Source organism: Ammospiza nelsoni, chromosome 3, assembly GCF_027579445.1.
Source record: "Ammospiza nelsoni isolate bAmmNel1 chromosome 3, bAmmNel1.pri, whole genome shotgun sequence".
Lineage (NCBI taxonomy): Eukaryota > Metazoa > Chordata > Aves > Passeriformes > Passerellidae > Ammospiza > Ammospiza nelsoni.
Window position 1 is genome coordinate 7085849 of NC_080635.1, and position 16736 is coordinate 7102584.

Here is a 16736-nt window from a genome sequence, read left to right on the forward strand (position 1 = left end):
GTGAATTGACCACATGCCTTCAATTGAGGAGCTTCTCTCCTGTGCCCAGCTAGGGCAGGGTGGTTCCCCCAAATCACAGCCTTCCCATTGTGGCCCAGAGCAGCACAGGAATGGCCAAGGCCCCGTGGAACAGGATCTCCAGTGCACAAAGGGCAGGCTTGTCTGAAGAGAGGGTGGGATTTTTTCATAGTTTCCAATGGGACTGGGAGGCTCAACAAGACTGGGACTGACTCATAAAATCCAGCTCTTGAGACCAGACTCTTGGAGTGGGTAAATTTTTATATTGTCCCCTTTCTCATCCAAGGAAGCAGCGGTGCTGTGGGGCACAGGATGGTGCCCCACATGAGCATTACCCATCCCCATTACTGCATCTGAAACTTTCCACTGAAACCAAGAGCCCTCACAGTGAGCTCTGCTGCCAGTCCCAGATCCCAGCACTCATTGCTGTGCAGCTGCAGCTCCTCTCCTGATTTTGTCCAGATCTCCTCAGTTCTGTGAGTGTTTCTGCTCCTTTCCTTTGGAGCTGCTTGAACTCAAATTAACTACTTCTTAATGGGACCTGCATCTTGCAAAAGAGTCTCTGTTAGTTGCTTGCCACAGCTAAAACTTTCCAAATGCCTTCAATGATCCTTTTTAAACTACCTCTCTATACAGAAAACAAAAATCTTCTCTTCTACCCTCCTCTCATCTAGCCACTCTCTGGGATGTGCCAGTCAGTGACTTGAGAATATTTTGTTCTTGTCTGGCACATCAGTGGGTGTCACAAATAGTCACCTCATCATCACGTTTTTTGTTAATATCTCAAACACCCTGTGGCTATTAAAAATACTATAAATACCTTAGCTCATTAACAAGACACTGTTTCCAGCATATAAACTTTTCCATTACAGAACCACTAAGTATAATGCCCTAAAAAGCTTACAGCTGTTTATAATCTATGGAAAATGGGACACCTTCCCTCTACTTGTGCTCCTGACTACATAACAGGGACAGACCTGTGCTGCTGCTTCCATAGGCACGTGTTAGCCAAGATTAAATGCTTTTATTTATGGATTTTTTTATTCTTCTTCTGCATCCACTGCTGCCTGGACAGCACCACTGACAGATTTAGGTTTTAGATTTTTTCATGTACCCCCATGAGCTGGAGCTGGGTGTTGGGGGTCCCTGCCTTGCCCTCGTGCAGGGGTGAGCAGGCTGAGGCAGGGGCCCAGGCAGTCACTCCCTGGGTGCACCAGCTTTGCATAGACACTTCCATTTGTGATTAGGAACGGAGAGGATTTGGCCACAACATTTGCATAGCTCCTGTGCAGAGCTGTGTGAGTGCTGGCTACCCAACCCCAGGGTGGCAATCCTGCCCTTGCCCCAGGGCCTGTGTGCAGGGAGAGTGCTGGCAGCAGCTTCCTTGGACATTGCACAGATGCCAGCTCAGGAGAAATGGATCCTTCTCCCTGGTGCTGTCGTGGGACATGTCCCTGGGTAGCTGTGCCACCCCAGTGCACACTGGTGAGGAGGTGTGAGCCTCCCCCAGTGAGGAGTGGGACTCAGATGTCTTGTGGTGGCCATGGTTTGAAACACTTTTATCTGCTCTGAGAGGGAGCACATGGAACATTTTCAGTAGTCACAAATGCCTGTTTTTCATCAGTAGCTTCCTGACTTGTTTTTCATGCAAGGAGTCTTGGTGCTGCACAGGTGAAGGAACAGTGAATCCAAATTGGTTTTATGCAAAAAATGCAAATACTGCTTTTATTAGGAGATTGCCATGTGCCAGGGATAGTACATTTTCAAAGCAGTACAGCTCATTTTCTGCAAATCTCTCCTCCTCATCCCATGTAAGGCCAGCAGGGATCCTGTAAGGCCAGTTACATTCCTGAGAGGCCCTGGCAGCTATAGGCTGTTGCACAGAGTTGTCACTTAGCAGTAAAAAATAAGATATTGTTCTCCACAGGCCAAACAGTGGCTCCAAACACTGGAGCCAAGCAGTGGAGCTCAGTGAGGTCACCAAAAAGCAGCAAGCTCCAAAAGGTAACTTCTGATTTCGAGTTGATCGTGGTACCTTTTGTTCTGAGACTGTGAAGGTCTCAGTGCTTCTCTGTAGAGAGCTGGACTTGTTTTCATATAGAAAATCTACAAGGGAGATATGGGCAATTTCTAGTGATCACCCTGTAGGTGAGACTGCCTGTCTGTAGCTTCCTTCTATCCCTAATCAACATCAGGAGCAATTCAAGAGCTTGGAAACTCACAGGGTTTTTTCCCTTCTTTTTTTTTCCTTCGGACAGGGGACGTTTCCCATGCCATGATTCAGTACCACTGAACTAATACTTTAGTTTTACACATTTCTGCTTGTCCCTGACTCCATGAGTGGGATTGCCACACTGTGAGCCAGCACACTGCTAAGAGAGATGGATTTGTGAGGCAGCTGCAGCCTCCCAGTACCTGCACAGTGCCCCAGAGTGTTTGGGGGAATTAACCCTGCAGGGCAGGAGATCCCTGCAAGGAATGCAGAGTTAGCTACTGCTTCTGCCCACACCAGGGAAGGACGAAGAGATTTGTGAACACAGGAAAATAACTGAACCAAAGAGGAAAGAGTGACCCTAACATTGAATTTCATCATGAATTGTCATGATGAAATTGCACCATAACAGTTAGCTGAACTTCCAGCAAGTGTACTCCATCCCCCAAAACCTCTGAGTTGTACTTGAAATAGGTTTGCCCAAAAATGGCTTGTTGTTCACCATTTGCCTATCTCTGAGGCTCTGAGGTGGTTAAAAACTGCATAAGTTGTTGTGTTTGGTGGCATTTAATACCTCACAGGCCTGGCCTGCAGCTTCCAGCTGCGTGGGAGGTAGATAAGCTGTGACCAGAGATGTTACACAGCTCTGGCTTTGTGCAGAAGCTGGGCAGCTTGCTGCCCCGAGCTGCTGATTAAAGCACCATCCCTGTGGCTGTTGGCACCCAGCTGGGGGAGAGGAGGGTTAAAACCAGTCCATGAACTAAGAGGAACATCTGGAGAGACCTGACCCCGAGAGCCACCAAAGCATGGAGCTGAGAGACACCGTGTGTATGGCCAGAGCTGCTCTTGTGGCTGGGTGGGCCGCGCTGCTGCTCCCCATCCGTGCTGCAAGGCAGAGGCCCTGCCCAAGAGTGAGCAGGGCTGGCTCAGCCCCCTTAAATCACTCTGGGGATGGTGGCACAGCAGTGAAAGGGGCACCCCTGTGGGTGGGACACAGTGAAGGGGCTGGCAGCAGTGCCTGTGGTACAGACACACTGGTGTAACATGCTGCAGTGAGGACTGTCAGCCCATCCTCCCCCTATGCTCCTCAAGGAAAACCACCAGGAATTTTTGGTTCTCCACCCACACCTCTCTCTGCTTGGAGCCTTGACTTTTCTATACCCACACTCTGAGAGGCGTAGTGCTAGGTGTGCCCTTTTTGCAAGCCAGCTCTGAAAACATGCGCTCATTTTGGCCGCATCGCGCTCTCCTCCTTTTAAACGCGCTGTGAGTGGCACAGGGCTTGCCCTGCCACCTCGCTGGCCTCTCAGTGCCTCACTCAGGAAAGTGGCTCACTCACTACCTCCTGCTCTGCAAGCTTCAGCACCGTGTAATGGAAAAATGTAGAAGTGGGGCCCGGCTGTGCGTCAGCGGCTGCCGTGGCAACTCCGCCTGCGCCGCGCTCCGCAATAGGCACGCAGGGCTGCCCATCATCGTCCAGCGGGGATGAAATGCAGCATCGAGCATCCCCCCCTCCCCTACGAGGCAGAAGGAGGAAATACCAGGGTTTGCTGGTGTCACCGGAGCTTGCCCGGTGCTAACAAAGCGCTGATTTACGAGCGCCGCGAAGAATTTCGTCGTGCTTCAAAGCAGGACAGAGGAATCTGGCACTCGGCCACAGGGTTTGCATCAGTACAGGAAAAACGCTGAATTTCTTCAAAGCTGCCACAGCGTTTCCTATTTTTAGGTTAACAATGCCTGTTTTGCTGTGCAGCATCAAATGTCAACAAAGAATGAAGATGTATTTATGTTGCTTTATTGTAAAGCTGGAGCAACAGGAAGCTGTGAGCCATCTGGGTGCCTTCTGAGCCCTCCAAAAAACCCATCCTGAGTCAGTAGTAAAGCGCTGGGTCACTGCCATGCCAGTGGGCTTGCTTCTGGTGGGGGAGAAATGATGGGTGTTTGGGGATTGCCTCCCTGTCCTCAGACCCTTCAGGATACTGTGCACAGGAGAGAAACCAAATGCCCAGTTCTAGATTGTGCTTGCATTCTGAGACTCTTCGTTCCTTGCTGTCCCTTTTTTTTTTTTTGTTCAAGCTCTCCCTTCTGAGGCTGCGTCTCAGCACCAGTGTGCACCTTGGTGTTGGTGCCTGCATTTCACAGAGTCACAGAATAATGAGGTTGGAAGAGACCTCTAAAATCATCGAGTCCAACCCATGCCCTTACACCTCAACAAGACTATAGCACCAAGTGCCATGTCCAGTCTTTTTTTAAATATATCCAGAGAATTTCACAGTCAAAAGGCTCACTGGAGGAAGGGACAGTGTCAAGGGCTCTCCTGAGGATGAGAGGAGTCAAGAAGGGCAGCAGTTTTCCGGTGTTCTACAACACTGTTGGACAAAGCCACTTTTGACAAAAGTTTCTGTCCTTCAGGACTGCAATGCAGGAGCTGTGGTGGCTGGCTTGCTAAAATCAACCCCAAAGGAAGTGCTGCTCTGACACTGTATTTCTGACTTGGAGAATGGAGGACATCCAAGCTGGATGTGTGCCTTAGGTTGCAAGATAGTCCTTGCTGCTGGCAAACACCTGGAGCATGGGTGGTGTGTTAGAACACTGATTTTACTGTGAGGGCAGGTGCCAGGTGCCTGTACACGGAGCAGATCCCAGCTCCAGAGGATGCTTGGCACCTTGGCTGGCTGGAGCAGCTCATGGAGCTGTCGCTGAGCGAGAGGAAGCGGCAGCTCCTGCCCTCTCTGCTCCTGCATGCAAACACTTGCCTGCGTGTCTGCAGCAGCCACTGAGCTGTGGGGTGAAGTCCTGGTCACTCTCTGCTCACACCCCCAGCCTCCTCCACCAGCTGCTTCTTTGGGAAGGAACCTCCTTTATATCTTCTTGTTTTGATTTGGAAAAATAAAAATAGAAAAAAGCCCGTCGGAGACAGAGTGACTAAGTGCTTCATGTGCTGCTGAAGTAAATGAACAGCAAGATGTCTGAGGGGAGAAGATGACTAAGTTTTTTTCCTCCTATTCTGCTTCCTTCACCTTCTAAGAGAAGCTAAACATAGTTGCCTGCAGCAGGAGGAGTTCAGCAGTCGGCTGCTACCCACAGATGCAGCCTCAGAGATCGTGGGCTTGTGCCTTGATGGAAAACCCAGTTGTTCAGAAGACAGGGCATCTTCCCTGTGTTCCTTTCTCTTCTCCCTTGCTCTTCCCTCAAGCCAGAATATATTTAGAAACTCCAGTACACAATGGGCTAAACTCTGCCTGTGCTACACCCATGTTTATAATGTGTTCATTGTATTACCTCTATTCATTGTATTGCAAGTGCCCTCACTATTTTAGGGCTGGAGATAACTACCCTTCATGTTTGTCTCCTTTTTTGGACCAGAAAATTCACTAGAATTCTCTTCAATCATAACATGCTGTTCCAAGAAAGACTATCTGAGTTTTAATATGAAACCCGTGATCTCCACCTCTTTAAAGGATGTCACACTGTGTCATTCCACCCGCCTTAATATAGCCTCTTTCAAGAGAAATATTTAGATTAGAAACAATTTCACTTTTTTTTTTTTTTTCCAAAAAAAGCAATAAGATCTCTGGATCTGTCTTTACAAACCTGAATTGCCTGGGTGATCCTTGGGTGATGCTGTTTGTGGTCAGCATGTTGTCAGCATTGCTGTAGAACTTAGACCCTCTCTCCCCACATCCGGGACTCCCACGCAGGGCACTCACCAGCTCTGCTATCACCCTGACTGAGCAGTGTTTCCCCCCAAAACCTCAGCATGTCCCCGTTTGTGCCTGGGCCAGCAGCAGCCCCCAGGGCTTTCCTGGGGTCCTGAGTGAGCTGATTTAGCAGGGACAGGGTGTTTTTCCCCAAGCATCCTCTCCCTGCTGCAGGGATTCATCACACAACCATTGCAGAGGTGATTTTTCTGCAGAGGTGATTTTCTGCAATTAATGCTCAAAAGAAAGCTCCATTTTCCTGTTTCAGATGAGCATTTCCCTTTTGACTTAGAGAAACCTTTTCCTCCCCAGCACCCTGTGTAAGGCTGTGAACGTGCACCAAAGCAGCAAATTTCTTTGCTGGCCCCTGCAGTCCTCTTCCCACCAAAACTCAGTGTTCCCCCAGCTGACACCTTGGCAGCATGGCATGTACGAGCTCTGAGGAGATTGCAGCCAGTTTCACAGGAGTGATCAGCTTTTCCTCAATTTCTTAGAAGTTAAACAGCTGAAATCCTCTTTTTCTTCCCCCGCCCCACCCCTGCGTGTCAGCGCACGGTTGGGTTGGAAGATCCAGCGCTGCGTGCCGCGCCAGGACGTAGGGTTGGGTAACCCTCTGTGTGTCTGAGGATCCCATTCCCTTCCCTAAGGGCTCAGGGGAGTGCCTGGGTGCAGCAGGGCTCGCCAGCTCTGCTCACAAGCCTCAGAGGCAGCGTGGAGGGAGCAGTGGAGGATGAAACCTCCTTGCTTGCTGCCGTGACAGCTCCGTCCCCCAGCGCCGTGCCGGCCTTTCCCTGGCACAGCGCTGCCCAGCCGGCCCCTCGGATGCTTTCCCAGCAGGCAGGCGTGCCAGGACATTGGCTTTGGGAGCAGAGGTAGGTACCTGGCCCTGCAGGAGTGGGGCTCTGTAGCTGCAGCTGACATTTTTTCCATGACTCATAACTAAAATGGTGAAGGGGTGCGTGCAAGGCTCTGACTCCGAGAATGAAGCCAAGGATGAAATGACTGCTGGTTGTTTGTGAGGTCTGCTCGCTGCCAGCCCTTCTGCTGCAGTGGGCTGGGGGGCAGCTGAGGTGTGCTGTTAACAAGAATTCCTCCCTCCATCCTGATCTCCAGCGTCCCACATGGCTGCTCACAGCCGGTGCCCTGGCTCCGGTGCCACCCTGTGTCCCCGCCAGGCTGGGTGAGCCTGCTCTGGGTGTGGCACTGAGGAGCTCCCTGCCTGGCAGAGCATGAGTGCACCTGGGGCTGGATCTGTGTGGATAGGGAGTGGGGTAATCTAGCTGAAGGAAATGTGGATAGAGTCCCTGTTCTCAGCCTGTGTGGAGAACTGGGAATGAGCAGCTGAGCATGTGAGCTGGTCCATGTTTGAAGCCCTGTAATTAGCTTGGTCTTGCCATGCTCCTGGGAGCCTGTGGTTGATGTGTCCAGTGAGGAAGGAGTTCCCACAAGCAGCTGCTCCTAAAGCGCATGGTTTGTGCTTCCCATATCCATCAGGGCAGTGTGGCTGGAAAGCTGGTGGGGGAGAAGCCTCAGGGCACCCACAAGGTGGGCTCAGAAGCAGAGTTCACCATGGGGAACGAGCTTGTGTCTCTCTTATTCTGAGGGAGAGAAGTCCCATGGATGCCCACAAGCCCTGGTTCCAGGAGTAGTGCAGAGCAGAAAAGCTGAGCTGAGCTGCAGCACACAGGGAGACTGCTCTGTGGGTGCTCAGTGCCTGTAACAAATCTCTCTTTGCCTTCAGGTTTAGCCCACTTTTTAAATAGCTCTTAGTGCTCTTTAGAGACCAAAGCCTCTGAGCTGCTGTGCTGAGTCTCGTGGGGAGATGCTTTGGGCACTGTGTGGGGCATACACAGCAGGTCTGGGTGATGTGTGCCGTGTGTGCCTGTGGCTTCCTGGCTGCTGGCAGTGCCTCTCTCTGGGCACAGAGGTTTCCCAAAGCCATCGTGTTTGCATGTGCTCCTTCTGTAAGGATCTGAGACCAGGGAGGCTCAGACTGCACTCCCATTCCTGGAGCAGCTTCTGCTGGTTGCTGGTGATGTTTAGGAGTTGCCCGGGAGAAGGGGACCATGCCATGGTGATGGGTTGGGAGTGCTGGCCAGGGCAGGCTGGTGCTCCCAGCAGCTCCTGTGCAAGCAGAAACTCCTCCAGCCACTTAGCAGGGGATTTGTGGTCCCAGCTCCAAAGCAGGAGAGACAATAAAACTCCTAAACAGTCCTTTAAATCACCGAAGTGCTATCCAAACAAGAGGGACTCCAAACACAAATGAAAGTGCTAAACCGATTTAAAGGGGAATTAAAAGGTCACGCCTGTTGAACATTTAGCTTTAGAGTTTAGTCATGTTTGTGAAATTTATAACTGCTCTTCTAAATCACCTTTTTACACTTCCTATACCCAGTAAATGTGAGCATGTTCAGCACTAATGACTAATTTTAAAAATTCTCTGTTCTAAACAAATTTCCACAGCCAGAGCTTGGCCCCTTCTTTTCTTCCCTTCCAGCTCTGCCTTCCCACTTCACAGAAGGCACTCTAAAAGTATCTGAGTATTTCCCTGGAAGTGCTCATGGGAGAGATGCATTTCTCATGCACACAATCCACAAAGTGAAGTGCAGTTATGGTCAAACAGCAGAAGAGCAGGGATCTAACTCCATGAGTGGACAGGGCCAGGGAACAACAATGGAAACATTTTCTGTGTCCCAAACCAGTGTGAACCAGTCTGGGGATTTCAGCAACCGCAAAACTCAAGTCTGCAAGCCAGGCCTTTCTCACCCAGCTTCTCCTGCAGATTGCTTCATTGGCATGGCATGACTTGGCTTGGCTAGCCTTGCTTGTTTATCATCAGTGCTTATGGGCATTATGCTGCCAGGGTGTTGCATGTACAGCATCCATATCAATGCCCTCTGTGCTATGCCAGAGGAAATGCTTCCCATGGCCTCAGCAGCACTGGGAGCCAGTGGCAGCCCTGTCTGGCCCGTGTCCACCCTGCTAGGTAGTGCCGGAATGAAAGGATGAGTGGTGTGGTATCATCACACCCCAGCGTGTGCCTGCTCTGAGCTTTGTGTGGGGAGGAGATGCCTGTGCACCCCCCTTCTCTGGGGACATGAGCTCTGGGCATTTCAGTCATTCCTGGAGCTCACAGAAAGAAATCAGACTCAAAAAAACCCCAGTTTTTTTATTAAGGACAAAGTGTTGCTTTGTTCCAGTCATTGAGGTTATTCCTGTGTTTGTGTCTCTGACCCAAGTGCCTCCAGGCAGGCTGTAAATTTGTCATCCTGGGGTTTAAATCTCTAAAAACTTACCTTCAAATTGAAGGTAGTTGGGAGTGTTTGGCAGCTTCTGTCCTGTGATTAACTCTACCAGTCTAAATCAGCCAGATTGGAGATAACTGGCACTTTTATGGTCTCCTGCTGGCCTGACTACCTGTGTTCCGAAAGTGCTGGCACCCCCCTTTCCCAAAGGACTCCAGGGTTTGGCTCATCCCTTGGGAGGATGTGGCAGAGCCTACAGCTCCCATCCCAGATCCCTGACATGTACAAGCACAGGTTTTGTATTCAGGTTGTTCCTTGCAGGAAGGCTGTGCCTTACCAAACCACTGCCCTCTGTTGTGACTTTTAGGACCTGTCTCTTCTGTATCCTGAACTGCACCTCTGGCCTGCAGGGAGCTGAGCTGGACTTCAAATCAATAACTAGAGACCAGTGCAGTTGTTTGCTGTCAAGAAGGGCACAGCTCCTGGTCCCAGCATTTAGCAGCTAGAAGCAGTTTGGGATTCACAGTGGCAGGGTTGGGAAGGCTGCAGGGATCCTTCCCTGCCAGCAGCATTGGGAGTGAGAAGTGCTGGAGCCAGCACAAGCACAGGAGCCCATGTCCCCAGCATGTACTGTGCTGCTGCAGGAGCTGAGGAGCTGGAACGATGTTTGGAACCAGAAAGATGGTGGTGAATACCCTGGAACTGGGAAAGGGATCAGACACAAATCTCCAGATGGAAACAGAGCAGTTTCCATCAAAGCTGATGACAAGTTCCCTGATAAAAGGGATGCAGGGTCAGATCTCTGGGCAGCACATCCCGTTTCTCAGCTGGACGCCTGATCTGGCTGCCTGCAGCTCTGTGCACCAATGAGCTGCACTGCTCTGGGGCTCTTGTCACAAATCAGCTCACCAAGGCCCACTTTTGGCTACCAGCAAGGATTTTCATAGTCTGCTGACTTTTAAAGGCTAGCTGCTTTCTGGGGAAGAAGCATTGTACAGCTTAAGTAGCAGTCCACCAAATGTGATTGGCTGTTTCTGAATCACTCACCTTTTCCAAGCTGAAAATTGCTTAACAAATCTTACTGCTGTGTACATAATGAGTAACAAATACATTTGCAGAGATCTGGAGCAGTTCCCACTCAGGAAAGCAGGCTGAGCATATCTGATGCTGGCAATTAATAATTCCACTGGCTTTATGGGAGGGTCAGTTGTGGCTGATGTGCATTAGGAGGTGTTCAGTTTTGCTTCAGTAAAGGCTCTCCACCAGAAGAAATGCCTCATGGAGACAACAGAAGGCTTTGCCTTCACTCTCACTTAGGCCTTTTGTCTTCTTCTTTGCCAGACTGGCCAGAGAGGCCTGACAGCACTGTGGTAGCCATTTCCCCTGAGTGTGGTGAAATGGTTGATGTGGCTCCTGCTCCACTCTGCTCACACTTTGTGGGTGAGGAGGTTCCAAATGTCCTTCCAGGCACTGGGGACTGCTGTGCTCCCATTCCCAGCTGCTCTGCTTCCTTCCATTGTCAGGCTGGAGGGCTGCTGCTCACTCATCTGCCTCTGCTCCTTCTGATTCTCCTTGCCTTCATCACAAGCAGGAAGAGGGAGCAACAAGCTCCTGGTTTTTTTCCAATACACTGGAATATTTTTTTCCATGATCTGAGCAGATGTTCCTGGCTTTCAGGTGTTTTTTTTACCGAGGTTCCTCTATCACACATGCTGATCTCTGCAGTAGCTTTATCTCTGTGACCCTCTACCCCAGATCTTTGGTCTTGGTGGGACTAAGACTGGTGGGATTCCCTGATCCCACTGGAGAAAAGGGCATTCTTCACAAAACCAGAGGGGAGGGGTTTCTCTCTTGTGAAAGGCAAAATTCTTCCTGGCTAAAACAAGACCATTCTGAAAAACAAAGTGTTTGAAGTAAAAGAGTGCATGTTTTAGGATTTTTTCCTCACTCTGAATGAGATGGAGACCTTGGAGAGTAGCAGAAGCTGCTACACCCCAACAGAAGTAACTACACCCCAACAGGAGCATCTATACCACAGTCATCAAAATAATTTATCTAATAAGGCTTTACACTAGAATATCTAGGCAACCAGAAATGCCTGTCAGTCATCACACTGTATTTCCTTGTATTAACTTCAGTGAAGCCTGATGTTGGGCCTCATTTTATCTTTGCTCAGTGGTATCTGTGGGACGTGGGACTGGCATTGCTTCCACCAGGTTTTGGGGAGCTGCTGAAACTTTTATATTATGTCTTTTGTGACTAAATCAAGAAATGCCCACTGATCCAACATCCCTCTCCTCCATTGCCAGCTGCTCCTCTGGCCAAAACAAGGCTGTTTATCTGCTGTGCAGTACAGAAGCATCAGCAGGGATGAGAAGGAGGAAGACAATTCAGAATATGGGCCGTCATTGCTGCCAGCATCAGGGACAGCGGTCACAGCCTGAAGGACAGAGGCAGCCAGGGGCTGAGAGATGGCAAAGCCAAGCAGAACCCCAGCCCTGCACTATCACATCCCAGGTTTTTGAGTGTGTTTGCAGCATTTTGGTCAGCCCCAAGGCAGGACACAGCAGGAGGAGGAGGAGGCGTTCATTCCGTGGTACCTGCCAGCTCTGCCCTGCGCGCCCAGCCGCCAGCACAATGAACAAAGCTGGCCTCCCCACCAAGGCTGCAGTGACAAGGTTTTTCCCAGTCAAGGGAAACAATCATCACTAGGGAAACCTTAACTGCTTTTTAAAGAGCAAAAGAAAACACATTCATTCTTTTTAAACATGGAAAACTAAATGGCCTCTTTTTCCTTGGCTGGATGTGCGCGGCCGTGGAGTGGGCTGGCACGGAGGGAGCTCTGCAGGCAAAAGTTCCCTCCACTCATTTAGTTGTTAAAGAGGAGGGCTCTGTGGAGCAAAGTTTGCCCTTCTCAGCCCTTGCTGCCTTGGTTTTTTAAATCAGAAAGGCTCTGGCCACCCCACCCTCCTAGTTGTGAGTGAAACATCTTGGAGCCTGCAACAGCACAGCTTCATATCACTTCCTAGAAAATCTGGAGGTGAAGCCCCCAGGAGCAGGGCTTTCTCCAAAGGGAAGGGAAAGCCAGGGGGTCATTTATGCAAGTCCCTGGGCTGCAGCAATTCCAGTGAAGCCTGGGGGAGCAGGGGGCATTGGTGACACTACTGTCTCTTCATTGTTGTCCTCCATCTGTTCTGATCCTAGGAATATTTCATGATTTCCCTGGGAGAAAGGAGCTGAAGTTCTTTTCACAATTGGGAAAATAATTAATTTAATGCTGCTCCCACTCTTTTCCATCCCCTGGCCCAGCTGTGTAATCTTGCCTCTAACCATGTTAATAAAAAGCACTAAAATACAGGTCCAGCTCCTACTATTTCCAGGAACCTTTGGTCCCGTAAAACCATAGGAAAGCATAATTTCAGCAAATTAAATCACTTACTGCCTATCTCTCTGGCTGAATGCATGGAAAGGGAAGAGCACCCTGCTGGCTCCATGCATGGGGAATAACACCAGTCAAACTCCACCAGTGTCCATGCTGGGAAAGGGAGGCAGCAGGCAGTCTGAGAAAGGCACATCTCCTTTGAGCAGACATTAAAGGAATAAATATGCAGTAGAGAAAATGTACAGCGAGCACTGAGCTCATCAGTCACTTTTTGTTTAATCTAATTAAACACAATATATCCTCTGACCTTCTGCACTGGCACTAAATTCTCCTGTGTTGTTCTTTCCATATGAACCTCTATTGACAGATGGGAAAAGCCCAGAGTTTGCTTTAAGCTTCAGATAAGTGAAGTTAAACATACAGCCGATAAAATTGTTTTGCCAGTACTCCTCTCCCCCTGACCAATTGTGGGTGCTCACTGGGAGGGATTAACTCCTCTGGCCTGTATCCCACTCCTGGCTTGGGATACTGCTCTGTGCAGCAAGCAAAAGCTGTAAGAGGGCAGAGGCAGAAGCAGAGTGCTGCAGAAACCCTGAGAAGTTCTTTTCCAGAGCTGGTTCTGCACTTGCTGAGCCTCTTCTCCATGTGGCAGACTATTAGGGAAAACGGTGCCATTCCTTGCTAAATATATTTCCAGAGTCACTAAATAATTTACTTAACAGCTAATCATCTGGCATTTGCTGATGCTGAACCAGGTTTTAAATAAAAAGTGTTGAATTGCATCAGACACCTCGTGCATATTCCCTGCTTATACAGGCTCCATGCTCTTGCTGCCTGTGCAGGAGTGCAGTCAGTGCACACAGCTTCCTGAGCTTTCTGGGAGGGAAAGGACTGGTTTGGGGGAGAGCTGGGAGCCAGGGTGCCACATCAAGTGCAGGCTTTGATCATGAAAAAGGTTTGGAAATGTGCTCCCCTTTTGAAATGACCACCTGCAGGTTCAGCTCCTTGCAGGCAAATGAGAAGAGCACAGATCTGCCCTTCACCTGCATCACTTGGTAATTGCAGAGCTGTTTCTTTCAGTATGGTGAAAAATCCTTTGAGTCCAGGGAGTTACCACACCTCCATGCACCTACAGCTGTGCCTGTGCTCCTGGATGTGTGAGCAAATAACTCCTTGAAATGTAAACCAAAAGTTACAGACTACTGCAGAGCCCGGAGGCGGCGACCTTATGGTTCCCAACAGGCTGACACAGTGTTAAAGAAGATTTCTTTACTGTAAATAGCCTTAATACTCAATTTGCCTATTAATAGCACCAGGCAGGGCAGGAGGCAGTGGAGGGGCTGTTTGCTGCATGTGGAGTGAGACTGGAGTGGTGTGAACCTTGTGGCTCTGGTTTTCCATGGCTGGCTGCAGAGCCTGGCATGAGGTTGGCATGGCTGGGATCCCAAACCATGGGCTTTGAGATCTCTGCTTGCACATCATTGTCTGAACGAACAGAGACCTCTTGCCATGGTGAAGGACCCTGCAGATGGTTAAAAGCCACCTCCCATCTCTCAAGGGAAAGTACAAAGGCTGACTTTCTGGAGCAACACTCTACCTAGGGAGAATTTTGCTGTCTTCAGGCAAAGGGAGTGGCAGGATCCCTGGGGGCATTGGCCAGTGCTGCTCCTCTGGGATCCCCTCTGCTGCTGGTTTAGTAGAGAATCTGTCCTTGCAAAACTCAGCCTTTTGAGCACTGCCACTACACAGCAACATTCTTTTGGTGAAGCAAACTTCTCCTTATTTCATTGGAAGGGGGCTCAGGTGTTAAACAAAAATCCAGTGGCTCCTGAAGGAATCGGAGGGACAGCAGTCCCTCTTCTCCCCTACTAGTGTCCAGTGGTTGCCCCTGTGGGAAGCAGGGAGAAAGGGGCTCTGTGAATCAGAATTGTGGGTCACCCCTGCAGCAGTGACAGCTGACCTTGCAGTCGATTTCCAGCAGGTTGGGAGTGGCTTGAAATGGATAAAGGTGCCTCAAGCTTCTCCATAAAAGAGGTTGTTACACTGTTACACATGTCCTTAAAACTTGGGTTGGAAATACCTGGCTAAAGGTGTGCCTGAAACTGGGTGAGGCCTGGGTGAAAACATTTCCCTCTGGCATAGAGGGGGTGAGGATGTGCTACCTGTTCCTGGGGTGGCTGTGCAGAGTGACTGGCTCTGTGACCCGTTCAGATCAGCAGAAGGGTTGGTTTTTGTTGAGTTTTGTGTCTCCAGGGGACTCAGGGTCATTACCCTGCCCTGGGAGCAGTGCTGGAATGGAGAGCATCACTCCTGCCAGGGAAAGCCCTGGCAGGGAGAAGCCAGAGTGGCTTGCCCTGCTTTAGGGACTCTTTGCCTCCACTCTGCCTGTACCTTGAAGTACCTCAAGGGTTTAACTATAAAGCTCTAACCACCATGAACCAAAGTCTTGGCTTGGGAAGGCACATTGCCTTGGCATGTTTCCTGGGACTGAGTGACTTACGATGCTGTGCTGCAAGTGAGGGGAGGACTCCTTCTTTTAGAGGAGGTGGTCACACTCCTTTAGAGTCCAGACTCCCCCAGAGCCTTTCTCTTCCCCCTTTTTTCATGACATCAGCCAGGACTTGATGTTACTATTTTAAAAACAAAAGGAGGGGACACCCCCCCCGCTTCCCCTTCGCTCTCTGCCAGAAGGAGAACAAAGAACAGCTAAAACACACAAGTTCTGGCACTCTGTGTGGAAATTAAAACATCCATCCTCATGTCAGGTAGGGAACTGGCCGACCCCCCTGCCAAAGCAAGCAAGCCCTCGGCGTGGAGGAGCCCTGGAGAAGGGGATGCCCGGTGTCACCCCGTGCCTGGGCAGCTCCTGCCAAACTCCTGCAAGGCTGTCCCAGTGCCAGGCTGTGCTGGGACGCTCCCAGCCACGGGCAGCCAGCCAGGGAAGGGCTGCCCTGCTCCTGCCAGCCTGCAAAGTGGGGAAAGACCTTGATTGTTCCCCTCTGCCACTCCTGTGCTGCCCAGCACCCTGCATCTCCCTGCTCCCCATCGGGCTGGTGCATGGGATAACCCTGGTGTAATTTCCACGCTTTAGACACGAACATATCTGTCTGGCTTCTTGCTGCTTGCCATTTAAACATGTCAGCAGTTCCCAGCACGGATTCCTGTGCTGTGAGTTCACCCCCAGCAAGCATCCAAACTGCAAGTTGGGGCTGCTGGCTCTTCCCTGCCTGTCTGTGAAGCATTACTGGAACAGGGGCCAGTTCTCCAAACACGAGGAAGAGATTACTTGGGCTTTCTGGAAGGCTCCCTCCCATGCCTTCACAGCGGAGCAAATGAGGATAATTTATCTGCTGGCTTCCAGCTGAACCCAGGAGCTTGGAGCAGCCAAGGACTACACTGTTTGTCCCAGCTCCTGCAAGAAGGCATTTTTCCATTGTTGCCCTTGTATATCGTTCACATAATTTGTTTGTGCTGTCACCTTCTGGGGCCAAGATAAGAGGTCATCCCCTGCCTTTTGCTGGTGGTGTGTTCCCTAGAACAATCCAGGGAAAAACTCTCAGGAAGGAGCCTTGAGGGAGGCTGTGTGCCTTCCAGTGCAGCCTTCTTAGAGTCATGTAAATAGTTTAGAGCAATCTATCTGGTGAGAAACACAACGTGTCAGCAGGGAATTGTTCTCTGAACTGTAGTTACAGATGGGCCAGAGCGGGCGGATCAGCACACACGTGGGCTGCCAGCTTAATGGACACAGCAGCTGCCTTTCAGGGGGAACAAAAGCCAGGCAGGGAGCCTCTGTGTGCCTGTGCTCTTGTTCCCCTCAGGACCTGCAGCTCGGTTTTGTGGCTGGATGGCAGTCCTGGGTTGCCTTCCCTCTCCATCTGCTGCGAGCTAATGCGGTGCCCAGGGATGGGGTAATGTCCCTGCGGTGCCTATTAATAGGTTAATGTCCCTGCGGTGCCCAGAATGGGTTAATGTCCCTGTGGTACAGTGCCCAGGGATGGGTTAATGTCCCTGCTGCTCCCACAGAGGGATGCAGGGAGCAGCAGGGACGAGGCAGTGCGGATGGCTGGGCGCTCTGCAGCAGCAGCAGCCAACTGGAACAACGCTGTAACACCATCCACTTGAGTGAAGTTACTCGTGATTTTTGAATGTAGAGTTGAGGCCCAGTGGCTTGGCACAGC

The 16736-nt window shown here is 50.5% G+C and overlaps 1 protein-coding gene across 2 annotated transcripts in view; it reads left to right on the plus strand.

Moving 5' to 3' along the window:
* Positions 1–16736, plus strand: part of ITPKB (inositol-trisphosphate 3-kinase B) — a 65396-nt gene that overhangs the window by 33240 nt on the left and 15420 nt on the right. The gene's annotated exons all lie outside the window — the stretch shown is intronic.